Here is a 12074-nt window from a genome sequence, read left to right as displayed (position 1 = left end):
GTTCCTCTGAGGAGAAAATTGCAAAATGCTGAATTATTCTTTTCTGTTTAGTTCAACAATTATTCCTTTCTTACCCTTACCTTGCCCCTTCTAAGGACATGTCCTGGAAACCTCTTTACCCTAATGCTGAGGTGTCATAGAATGTTCTTCCAGATATGTAGATGAAATCTTCTCTTTGTACCTTCTTACCATGGATTCTTATTTAATCCTCTTTTGCATAGCAGCTGTCTACATACTGCCCTTAGGAGTTCTCTTCTCCAGGTGATACTCCACCTCCAGACCCTTCAGTCATCACTCTGGGACATAACTTTCAGGCCACTCTCCACTCTGATGATTCTCTTAGAGAAGATTCACTGTTTGTCGCTATTGCTGTTTTTTAAATTAAACTTTTTTTTTCAGATGATGTAGATTCATATGTGGTTGAAATAAATCATATAGAGAGATCTAGAGTACTCTTGACCCAGTTTCAAAACCCCAATGGTAACATCTTATTAAAATACAGTACATTAGCCTGGGTGCCGTGCACATGCCTATAATCTCTATGGCTTGGGAGGCTGAAGCAGGAGGATCACCAGTTCAAAGCCAGCCTCAGCAAAAGCGAGGTGCTAAGCAACTCAGTGAGACCCTGTCTGTAAATAAAATACAAAATAGGGCTGTAGATGTGGCTCAGTGGTCCAATGCCCCTCAATTCAATCCCATACCCCCCCCCAAATACAGTACATTATCACAACCAGGATATTGACATTGATATGATCAAGGAGAAAAACAGCTCTATCACTACAGGATCCCTCCTGTTGACTTTTGAGACCCAGGACCAATTTTCTCCTTACCTCCTATCTCTAACTGCTGGAAACCACTAATTTGTTCTCTGTTTCTATAATTTTGTCATTTTAAAAATGTTATGTAAATAGAATCACACAGTATGCAACCTTTTGGGGATTCTGTTTCAATTCAGCATGATTCTCTTGGGTTTTACCCAAATTGTTGCATGTGTCAGCAGTTCATTCCACTGTATGGATATACCACCGTTTCTTTATGCATTCACCATTTGAAGGATATCTGGGCTGTTTCCAGTTTGGTGTTATTATGAAATAAGTTGCTATCAACATTCATGAACACCTTCTTGTGTAATAACGAGTTTTCATTTCTCTGGGATAAATATCCAGAAGTGCAAATTCTGGATGATATGATATTTGTTCCATTTTTTATGAAATTGCCAAGTTATTTTTTAGAGAGCCTATTCTATTTTACATTCCCACCCACAATATATGCATGATCTAGTTTTTCTGCATCTTCAGTAGCATCTGGTGTTGTCACCTTTAAAAAAAAAAGCCATTCTGATAAGTGTGCAGTGATAATTCACTTTCTTAAATAGATTTTTTTTAGTTGTAGATGGACACAATATCTTTATTTTGTTTATTTTTATGTTGTGCTGAGGATTGAACCCAGTGCCTTACCCAAGCTAGGCAAGCGCTCTACCACTGAACTACAACCCCAGCCCTCATCATGTTTTTTTAAATGCCTCTCTTATATCTGTTTTAATAAGTTAACATGGGGATAATCCATATGGAAACTATTCTATGGAAATACCGTTGATTTGTACACAAAAAAATTGATATAGCTCTATTAGGAGGGCTGTGAAATAGTGGGAGGGCATTTCTTGGAAATGCAAATGGAGCTGGGTGCAGTGGTGTACACCTGTAATCCCAACAGCTCAGGAGGCTGAGGCAGGAGGATCCTGATTTTAAAGTCAGCCTCAGCAATTTAGCAAGGCCCCAAGCAACTCAGCAAGACCCTGTCTCTAAAATATTAAAAAGGGATGGGGATGTAGCTCAGTGGTTAAGCATTCCTATGTTCAATCCCTGGTACCAGAGAGAGGGGGGGGGGAGGGGGAGAGGGGGAGGGGGAGAGGGAGAGGGGGAGAGGGAGAGAGGGAGAGGGAGAGAGGGAGAGGGAGAGAGAAAGAGGGAGAGAGGGAGAGGGAGAGGGAGAGGGAATGCAAATGGATATTTAATCACTATAGGCAAAAAAGTCTCTAAGGTGATGAAGTTGTGAAGCCAACTTTTGGAGTTGTCATAAGAATATAATCAGCCTGCCAGACACATGCCTGTAATCCCAGCAGCTGGGGAGGCTGAGGCAGGAGGATCCCAAATGCAAAACCATCCTCAGCAACTTAGTGAGGCCCTAAGCAACTCAGCAAGACCCTGTCTCAAAATAAAAATAGGCTGGGAAGGGCTGGGGATATGGCTCAAGCGGTAGCGCGCTCGCCTGGCATGCGTGCGGCCCGGGTTTGATGATCAGCACTATATACAAACAAAGATGTTGTGTCCGCCGATAACTAAAAAATAAATATTAAAATTCTCTCTCTCTCTCTAAAAAAAAAAAGCCATTGCCTTTAAAAAAAAAATAGGCTGGGAAAATCTCTATCATGTCGGTTTTGGCCCCAACTTTCTTAATGAAACTCCTGTAACATAAGAATTAAAACCAAGAATCAATAAATGGGATGGATTCAAACTAAAAAGCTTCTTCTTAGCAAAAGAAAAACTTAGTGAGGTGAATAGAGAGCCTACAGAATGAGAGCAAATCTTTACCACACACACATCAGATAAAGCACTAATCTCTAGGATATCTATAAAGTACTCAAAAACCTTAACACCCAAAAAAATAAATAAATAACCCAATCAATAAATGGGTCAAGGAACTGAACAGACACTTCTCAGAAGAGGATATATAATCAATCGACAAATATATGAAAAAATGTTCAACATCTCTAGCAATTAGAGAAGTGCAAATCAAAACTACTCTAAGATTTCATCTCACTCCAGTCAGAATGGCACTAATTAAGAATACAAATAATAATAAGTGTTGGTGAGGATGTGGGGGAAAAGGCACACTCATACATTCCTGGTGGGACTTCACATTGGTGCACCCAATCTGGAAAGCAGTATGGAGATTTGTTGAAAAACTTGGAATGGAACCACCATTTGACCCAGCTATCCCACTCCTGGGTTTATACCCAAAGGACTTAAAAACAGCATACTACAGGGACACAGCCACATCAATGTTTATAGCAGCACAATAGCTAAACTGTGGAACTAACCTAGATGCCCCTCAATAGATGAATGGATTAAAAAATGTGTCATATATACACAATGGAACCTTACTCAGCATAAAAAGAGGATAAAATCATAGCATTTGCAGGTAAATGGATGAAGTTGGGGAATATAATGCTAAGTGAAGCAAGCCAATCCCCCCAAAAACAAAAGCCGAATGTTTTCTTTGATATGAGGATGCAGACACATAATGGTGATTGTGGGGGGGGGGAACATGGGAGGAATGGAGGAACTTTAGATAGGGCAAATGGAGGAAGGGGAAGGGAGGGGGCAAGGGGGTAGGAATGATGGTGTAATGAGTTAGACATCATTACCCTAAACACATGTATAAGACACGAATGGTGTGAGAATATTCTGTGTACAATCAGTGTCTTGAAAAATTGTGCTCTATATGTATAATATGAAATGAATTGCATTCTGCCATCATGTATAACAAATCAGTACAAATAAAAAAATAGGCTGGGGATGTGGTTCAGTGGTAAAGCACACCTGGGTTCAATCCCTGGTACCAAAACACAGGTGTGTGTGTGCACACACACACACACACACATAAAACCTGTGTTTTATAGCAAAAGTGGAACCACTGCTGTCAATCTACTTGGTATGTCTTTCCAGAGTATGTGATATTCAAATATGTACAGATTGTGGGAAAGCTTGGATTTTTTTTATCTCTTCTAGATACTACTAGCCCTTTTGAGGGAGATGTAGAAGGGTGTAGACATCCAGGGCAAGATGGCAAGTGAGGAGGTTGGGTGCAGAGCCAGACCAAAGGAGCATGGAAAGGGTCTTCTAATGAGGTCAACTTCCTGGTTGATCAAAGTGCTCATGGACACAAGAAAGGGACCCTATCAGACAGACACTTCCAAACTCATGCCCCTAAGTGTGTGTGGGAATCCAATAGAAAAACTAAAATAGATCCGTGGACACAGGGGACACCAATAAATAATAGGAGAGTATGGAAAGGGGAGGAGATAAGGAAAGGAGGAAATTCCAGAGATCATAAAAAAGAACAAGCCAAAACTCCTCCACCAGACTCCCAGCTCTGGGGCTCCTTCTTTTGGGAGAAGTCTGTTACTGTTGTTGCTTTTGCAATAAACCTGCTTGCTTGCTATCTCTGTATCTTGTTCTTCAATTCTTTGCTGAGCAGAGACAACAAACCCAACACCCCTAAATGGTAACACTTTGATGAACATGTAGTTTTCATATATTTTCCTTAAGTCTGTAGCTTGTCTTTTCATCCTCTGAAGTGAAGAAGGTGTTTTTCACAGAGCAAGTTTTTAATCTTGATGTGGTCCCATTATCAGTTTTTCTATTCATGGATTTTCCTTTGAGTTTCAAACTAAAGAACTCATTGCCTTGCCCTAGGGCATGAATATTTTCAATTTGGAGATAATCTTTATTAGGTTGAATCTCCCAAACTATAAACATAGTATGCATCTTAATGTATTTAGTCTTAGTTGATTTCTTCCATTACAATTTTCTATTTTTCAGCATACAGATCTGGTAGGTGTTTTGTTATATTTATATCCAAGTATTTCTTTTTTTCCTTCTTTTTTTATGGTACCAGGGATTGAACACAGGGGTGCTTAACCACCGAGTTACATCCCCAGCCCTTTATTTTTTTTTTATATATTTTATTTTGAGACAGGGTCTCACTAAGTCTTTAGGGCCTCTCTAAGGTGCTGAAGTTGGCTTTGAACCTGTGATCCTCTTGCCTCAGCTTTCCCGAGCTGCTGGGATTACAGGTATGCACCACCGTGCCCAGTTTATATCCAAGTATTTAATTTTCTTTAGAGTGATTTTTAAATGGTATAGTGTTTAATTTCAGGCTCCACTTGTTCATTGTTAATATGTAGAACTGCAACTTTTTGTGTATTGAATTTATATTACACAACCTTGCTTAGCTTACTTTTAGTTCAGGAGGATTCTTTTTATTGGAATTTTGTATGTAGATAATCATGCAATCTGCAAATAGGGACAGTTTTATTTTCCTCTTTTCAATTTATATGCCTTTTATTTCTTTTTCTTGCCTTTTTACTGTAGCTAGAATTTGCAATACTATGTTGAAAAAGAGTAGTGAGAGTAGAACATCCTTGTCTTGTTCCCAATCTTAGGAGGGAAAACATTCAGGTCCTTCATCCTGAATATGTTAGCCATAAGTGTTTGTCTATGTTATTTATCAAGGCTAGGAAGTTTCCCTCTACTCCTAGTTTTCTGGGAGTTCTTATTGTGCCTGAAAATCAGATGTAAGAATCTACTCACCTGTCCAAGCCGAAAGAATGGACTAAGAGACACAATCAAGGCTTTACTTTAATGACAGTCTTGCAAGATCAGGTGCTTGGTGGTCAGGGTCAAACAGATTGAGTACAACCAGTGTTTTATTCAACTAGAGCACAAGATCCCTCCCTTGGTTCCTCATTGAGTACATGGGGTGCACAATGTTCCTGAATTTCATCTAGGTTTTATTATTAAAGTAATTGGATTACTGGATTATTTAAAGTAGTTATTAGTTGGATTATTTAAAGTAATATACCTTTGGTCTCTTGTGGCAGGAAATGCCCTTGGATTGAATGCCTTTTGGCAGGTACACAGTTTATCTCTGTTGGTCAGGTGGGGTGGGGGTTTCTTCTCACTTCCTGTTTGTCAAAGAGCTTTGATTTTTACACTCTGGTGTTAGCTGTTTGCAGCTTTTCATCCTGCTCTCCCCTCCAGTTGCCTTTCTTACATCCCAAGTCACTTTACATTTAAAGCTAAATACTATATTCTGAAAAGGGACCACTGGGATTTCATTTCTCACAGGATTTTTTTTCAAATATTTTATGTGTTAATTGATAGGATCATATGACTTTTCCTCTTTAGCCTATTGACTTGGTAGATTATTTTGATTTTCAAATATTGAACCAATCTTGCATACTTGGAATAAATCCCACTTGGTTGTATTGTATAATTCTTTATATACATTGCTGAGTTTGATTTGCTAATATTTCATTAAGGCCTTTTGCATCTAAGTTCATGAGAAATATTGATCTAAAGTTTTCATTTTTTTTTTTTTTTTGTATTGTCTTTAACTTGTTTGGGTATCAAGTGGTATTAACTTCATAAAATGGCTTGGGAAACAGTTTGTCCTCTTCAACTTTCTAGAAGGGATTGTGTAAAATGGTGTTACTTCTTCAAATATTTGGTGGAATTCTTCAGTGTGACCATTTGGACCTGGAGATTTCTTTTTCAAGGTCTTTTAATTACAAGCTCATTTTTTTTTCTAAAAAACATTGAAAACTACACAGATTATCAGTTCAATTTTAGTAGTTTGGAGTTTTTAAGAAATTGAACCATTTCTTAGAAGATATTCAATTTATTATCATAAAGTTCATATTTATTCTTTTTAAATTTTTTATCGATTCTTTTTAGTTATATATAAAACATCAGAATAGATTTTGACATAACCGTAAAAGCATGGAATATAATTTGCTGTAATTCAGTCTCAGTACTTCCTTTCTCTCTCCCTTGCCTTACTCCTCTCACTCTACTGATCTTTTGTAATTTATTAATAGTTTTGTAAAACTATTATCTTTTTAATGGCTGCAGAATCTATAGTGATATACCATTTTATTCTTGATTTGGTGATTTGTGCCTCCTTTCTTTTTGTCTTTATCAGTTTTGCTATTTATTTAATATAAATATTCAGGTCTACTGATGAGTCCACCAAAGATATTTTTCATGTCTGTTACTGCTTTTGATTTCTAGCCATTTGATTCTTTCCATTTCTATCTCTACTAAATTGCCTATCTGATTTTGCATGATGTCTCCTCCCCCAGATCCTTTAATGTAGTAATCACAATTATTTTAAATTTCCTCTGATACTTCTAATAGTTCTGCCATTTCTAAATTTTATTCTGATAATTGCTTTATCTCTTCAAACTGCTTTTTCTTATGTTTTTCTTATGTTTTGGCATGCCTTGCAAGCGGGACATTTTACATAGTGCAGCAGATATTGAGACAAATAAGCCCTTAGTGTGGGACTTGATGTTCATCTAGCCAGCAGTTGGGCTGTGCTTATGCTTGTTTTCCTGTGGACATCCTCATAAATTTCCAATGATTTTCCTTTTTTGTGCCCCCTCTCAGTTTTGGGGCTTCCCTTTGTGCTGCTCCCCATGGAGTACCTTGTAGTTCTCCCTTCTGTTGTTCCTAGAGGGTTGTTAGCATGCTGGTGGGACATGGGTGGTGGGGACAGCTTCTCTGATATTCTAAGCTTCAGTTTTTGGAGTACACAGTGGGTTTGTATCTCAGGGGTATAACCATCACAAATGTTTCTGTCTCTCTTCCATGGATAGATGCCCCAATCCCCTTCCTCTAGTGCAGTAAATATCTACCAGTGTTTTCAGTCTGTAGGCTTAAAGCTCTTCTTTTAAAAAAAAACATTTTTTTAGTTGTTGATGTACCTTTATTATTTATTTATTTATATGTGGTGCTGAGGATGGAACCCAGTGCCTCACACATGCTAGGCAAGCACTCTGCCACTGAGCCACAGCCCCAGCCCCTAGGCTTAAAGCTCTTCTCCCTGAACATTCCATCTCTGTCTCTGTATCTCTCTCTCTCTCTCTCTCTCTCTCTCTCTCTCTCTCTCTCTCAAGGTGCAAGAGGGCCACAGGGGAAGGTAAGGAGGGTGAATTCCCTGGGCTTAACTACAATGGTATTTCACTAGTGCCTCAGACTCTGTCTTTCCCTTGCAGAATAAGCCTTTTGCTCCTTAAGGGGGAAGGGTTTGAGATTTCTCAGTGACTCCTGAGCCAGTGCCATGGGATTTCTCAGGATTTCCCCCAAATTCTTCCTATAAGAACCAGCTGGGGCTCTGGGAGGAAAAAAGTCTGCAAAGGAACAGAACCTCCTCCCTCTCAATTGCTGTCCCCAGAAGCGTCATACTCTCAAATCAGCCCATGCTCTGCCTCTAGCAATTTGTCCCATTTTTCTAGCTTAGTCTTCCTACCTATTTCTATGACATCTGGTGGCTTGGGCCTCTGTAAGCAAATGCTCAGGTCCTATGTCTCCCAGGAAGTGACTTTCTCTCTCCAGATTTTGGAATGACCACTTGCTCTGCAAACTCAGTTCTCTACCTCTGATATAGCATTAATCTCCAGGATATCTAAAGAACTCAAAAAACCAAAAACCAAAAACACTTCAATCAATAAATGGGCAAAGGGACCTAACAGACACTTCACAGAAGAAGAGATATGATTGATCAACAAATATATGGAAAAACGTTCAACATCTCTAGCAATTAGAGAAATGCAAATCAAAACTACACTGAGATTTCATCTCATTCCAGTCAGAATGGCAATTATCAATTATCAAGAATACAAGTAACGGGCTGGGGATGTGGCTCAAGCGGTAGCACGCTCGCCTGGCATGCGTGCGGCCCGGGTTCGATCCTCAGCACCACATACAAACAAAGATGTTGTGTCTGCCTAAAACTAAAAAATAAATATTAAAATTCTCTCTCTCTCTCTTAAAAAAAAAGAATACAAGTAACAATAAATGTTGGTGAGGAGGTGGGGAAAAGGTACACTTATACATTTCTGGTGGGAATGCAAATTGGTGCAACCACTCTGCAAAGCAGTATGGAGATTCCTCAGAAAACTTGAAATGGAAACACATTTGACCCGGTTATCCCACTCCTTAGCATATACCCAAAGGTCTTAAAATTAGCATATTACAGCGAAACAGCCACATCAATGTTTATAGCAACTTAATTCACAATAGGTAAACTATGGACCCAACCTAGGTGCCCTTCAACAGATGAAGGGAAAAAAAAGTGGTACGTATACACAATGGAATATTACTCAGCTATAAAAAAGAATGAAATTATGGCATTTGCTGGTAAATGCATGGAACTGGAAACAATCATTCCAAGTGAAATAAGTCAGTCCCCAAAAAGCAAAGGCCAAATGTTCTCTCTGATATGAGGATACTAACACACAATAAGCGAGGAGGGGAAGAATAGAAGTTCATTGGATTAGACAAAGGGAGATGAAGGGAAGAGAGGGGGGATGGGAATAGGAAAGACAGTAAAATAAATCAGATATAACTTTCCTATGTTCATATATGAATACATGATATACTCCATATATGTATGTCAAAATACATTTTACTGTCATGTATAACTAAAAAGAACAAAGAAAAATTTTAAAAACCCCTCAGTTCTCTGTTCATTTTCAATCTATCTAGACTTTTTCTTATTTTAGGCATGGGAAGGTATTTCTTGCAGCTCTTTACATCTTGGAGCTGAAACCTATTCAACCACATTGAACCTACAAAAATAATGTCAGTTTCCAAAATTTCAACCTAATAGATGCTGGCCTAGTCCTGGATAGCGTACCTTGCCAAACTTGGGAAAGATGGCTGTGCATTAGTTTACACAAAACTCACTGGGAGTTGATACCTGCATGGCAATGAGCTTCAAATCTGAGTGGGCATCAGAATCACCAAGAGGACTTGTTAAAATACAGGTGGCTGGATTCCTTTTCAGTGTTTCTAATTTAGTAATTCTAGGGGAAGGCCCAAGAAATTTCACTTCTACCAAGTTCTCCATGGTGATACTGAAACCAAAGTTTTAAGATGAGGCCAGATTCTCTGCTTCTGTTGGTGGATAGAGTTTGTTCTAACTGCAGATCTCTGCAGCTGAAATAGCCTTCTCTAGTGTTAGGAGCTACACACAGCAGGAGATCCCTACCAGGGTCAGCAGCATGAGGGTCGCAGCCTGTAAAGTTGGATTTTTCCTGATACATAGCTCTTAGTGTCACAGCAAACCCAGTGACTCTGTGTCAATTTCCTTCTGTGTTCTTGTCTTGCAAACTTGAAGAATGAAATCCAAGGGCAATCACAGAACAGAAAAGCAAATAGAGTGGGGTTTATTTAATGAGAAAAGATAGAACCCTGGCAATGTGGGAGGGGACCTGGAAGCAGGATATTGTTTTGGTGTGCTTAGGGGTTTATATAGGTTTTGGATATAAGCATCAATCTAAATCTACGTAAAACAGGCATTGAAAAAAATACCAAAATCATTGGTAAAAATCTACGTAAAACAGCTGGGGATGGTGGTGCATGCCTGTAATCCCAGTGGGTCGGGAGGCTGAGGCAGAAGGATCATGAGTTCTAAGCCAGCCTCAGCAATTTAGCAAGCCCCTAAGCAACTTAGCAAGACCCTGTCTCAAAATAAAAAAAAATAGAGCCAGAGCCAGGTGCAGTAGTGCACGCCTGTAATCCGAATGGCTTGGGAGGCCGAGACCGGGGAATTGCGAGTTCAAAGCCAACCTCAGCAACTGCAAGGCCCTAAGCAACTCATTAAGACTCTGTCTCTAAATAAAATACAAAATAGGGCTGGGGATGTGGCTCAGTGGTTGAATGCCCCTGAGTTCAATCCCTGGTACAAACAACAACAACAACAACAAAATGATGTAAAATAGGCATTGAAAAAGTACCAAAACCATTGGTCAAAATCTATTTAGAACAGACATTGAAAATAGCACCAAGGCTCTGGAACAAAGGAGCTGTTTCCACAGGTGAGCATCATTTTTTTTTTTAATATTTGAAGAAGGCCTTAATGATGCCCATTAATCCCTTTATCAGTTAGCTTCCTGTAGTGGTTGAATGATGCCCATTATCTTGACAGCCTGATCATTCTACTATCTATTCTATCCTCATTCAATACTAATGCTGTTCTTCCAGGAATCACACTGGCAACAACTACTTCCCAGTGGCTTGTCTTGGAGGCACAGGACTCAGGGACATGTTTCATTTATTCATCACTTTGAGGACAGATGGTCAGCCCTGAGAAGTAGTAATTAGGTTTTCATCTGACATCAAGAGAAGTGTCAAGCGTCAACAAAGAAATTTATTCCAGAATAAATCTAAGAGAAAATAAAGCTTTATGTTTTAACACAGAGGTAGCCACAGTTTTCCAATAGTAGATGCCTATCTTCAAGATAATGATGTACAGACCTTGGGAACTTGTTTTCTAGAACTATGTTGATGCCAAAAGCACTCTCCTTAGGGTCCAGGTATTGGCTGAGACTCCAGTACAAGTGCAGTGCCTCTGAAGCTTCTCTTCAAGTCTGTTCCTTTTGTCATAGATCTTCCCTAATGCTCTAGTTGTGTGCTAGTTTTAGTAAAAATAAAACTGGGCTGCTCAAATTTATAGAATGAATTCCATTTGGCATCAGTCATAATTATCAATTCATCTATTCAGTCAAATATCTATCTGGTGGTTATTGTCTGTCAGTGTCTTAGGTGTTGGGGATACAGCAGTGAACTCACTATCCTCATTGTGTTTCATTCAAAGCAGGAAAGACAGAAAACAGATTGAATGTATATTAAGTATTGAATAAGAATAGTGAATGGTCAGCAATAAGAAGTGCTGGGTCCAGATTGAGGTCTCCTTCAAATGCAGAAACCACACTGTGAGCCTAAGCAGTAGAAATGTTAATGAGCACCTTCAAGGCCTATTTCAAATGTAAAAGATCTTGAGGCTCACCTGTGGGAAAACTCCTGCCAACTCCTTTGCCCCAGATGGGGGGGGGGAGAACCCAGAGGGGAATTACAGGAAGGAATAAACCTCAGGCTAAAGGACACAATTGAATCTTGAAACTTTTTCAATGACTGTTTAACATAGATTTTGCTCCAAGCTCTTCCCAAAACAATATAGCCCCTAAGCCAGCACACCAAAAAGGGTTTTTCTGCTACCAGCCCCCTCCTGCTCTTCTTTAAATAAATCCCTCTCACTTTACTCTTCCCTTCTGTTATTGTCCACGGATTTTATTCTTCAAATTTGGGAGACAAGACCCCAGAAGAAAATTGGCAAAGCTATGAATCTAGTCTCATCTCAAAACTCTGGTTTCAGTATGAAACCAAGTATTGATATGGGGAGAATTGTGCTGCATTGCTGCTCAAGTTGCTTTTATTTAAGGT

The sequence above is a fragment of the Marmota monax genome, unplaced genomic scaffold, assembly GCF_021218885.2.
Source record: "Marmota monax isolate L192 unplaced genomic scaffold, Marmota_monax_Labrador192_F-V1.1 WCK01_AAM20220418_F8-fsc00203, whole genome shotgun sequence".
Classification (NCBI taxonomy): domain Eukaryota; kingdom Metazoa; phylum Chordata; class Mammalia; order Rodentia; family Sciuridae; genus Marmota; species Marmota monax.
The sequence above is the reverse complement of the archived record's forward strand: the minus strand, read 5'-3'. Positions refer to the sequence as shown.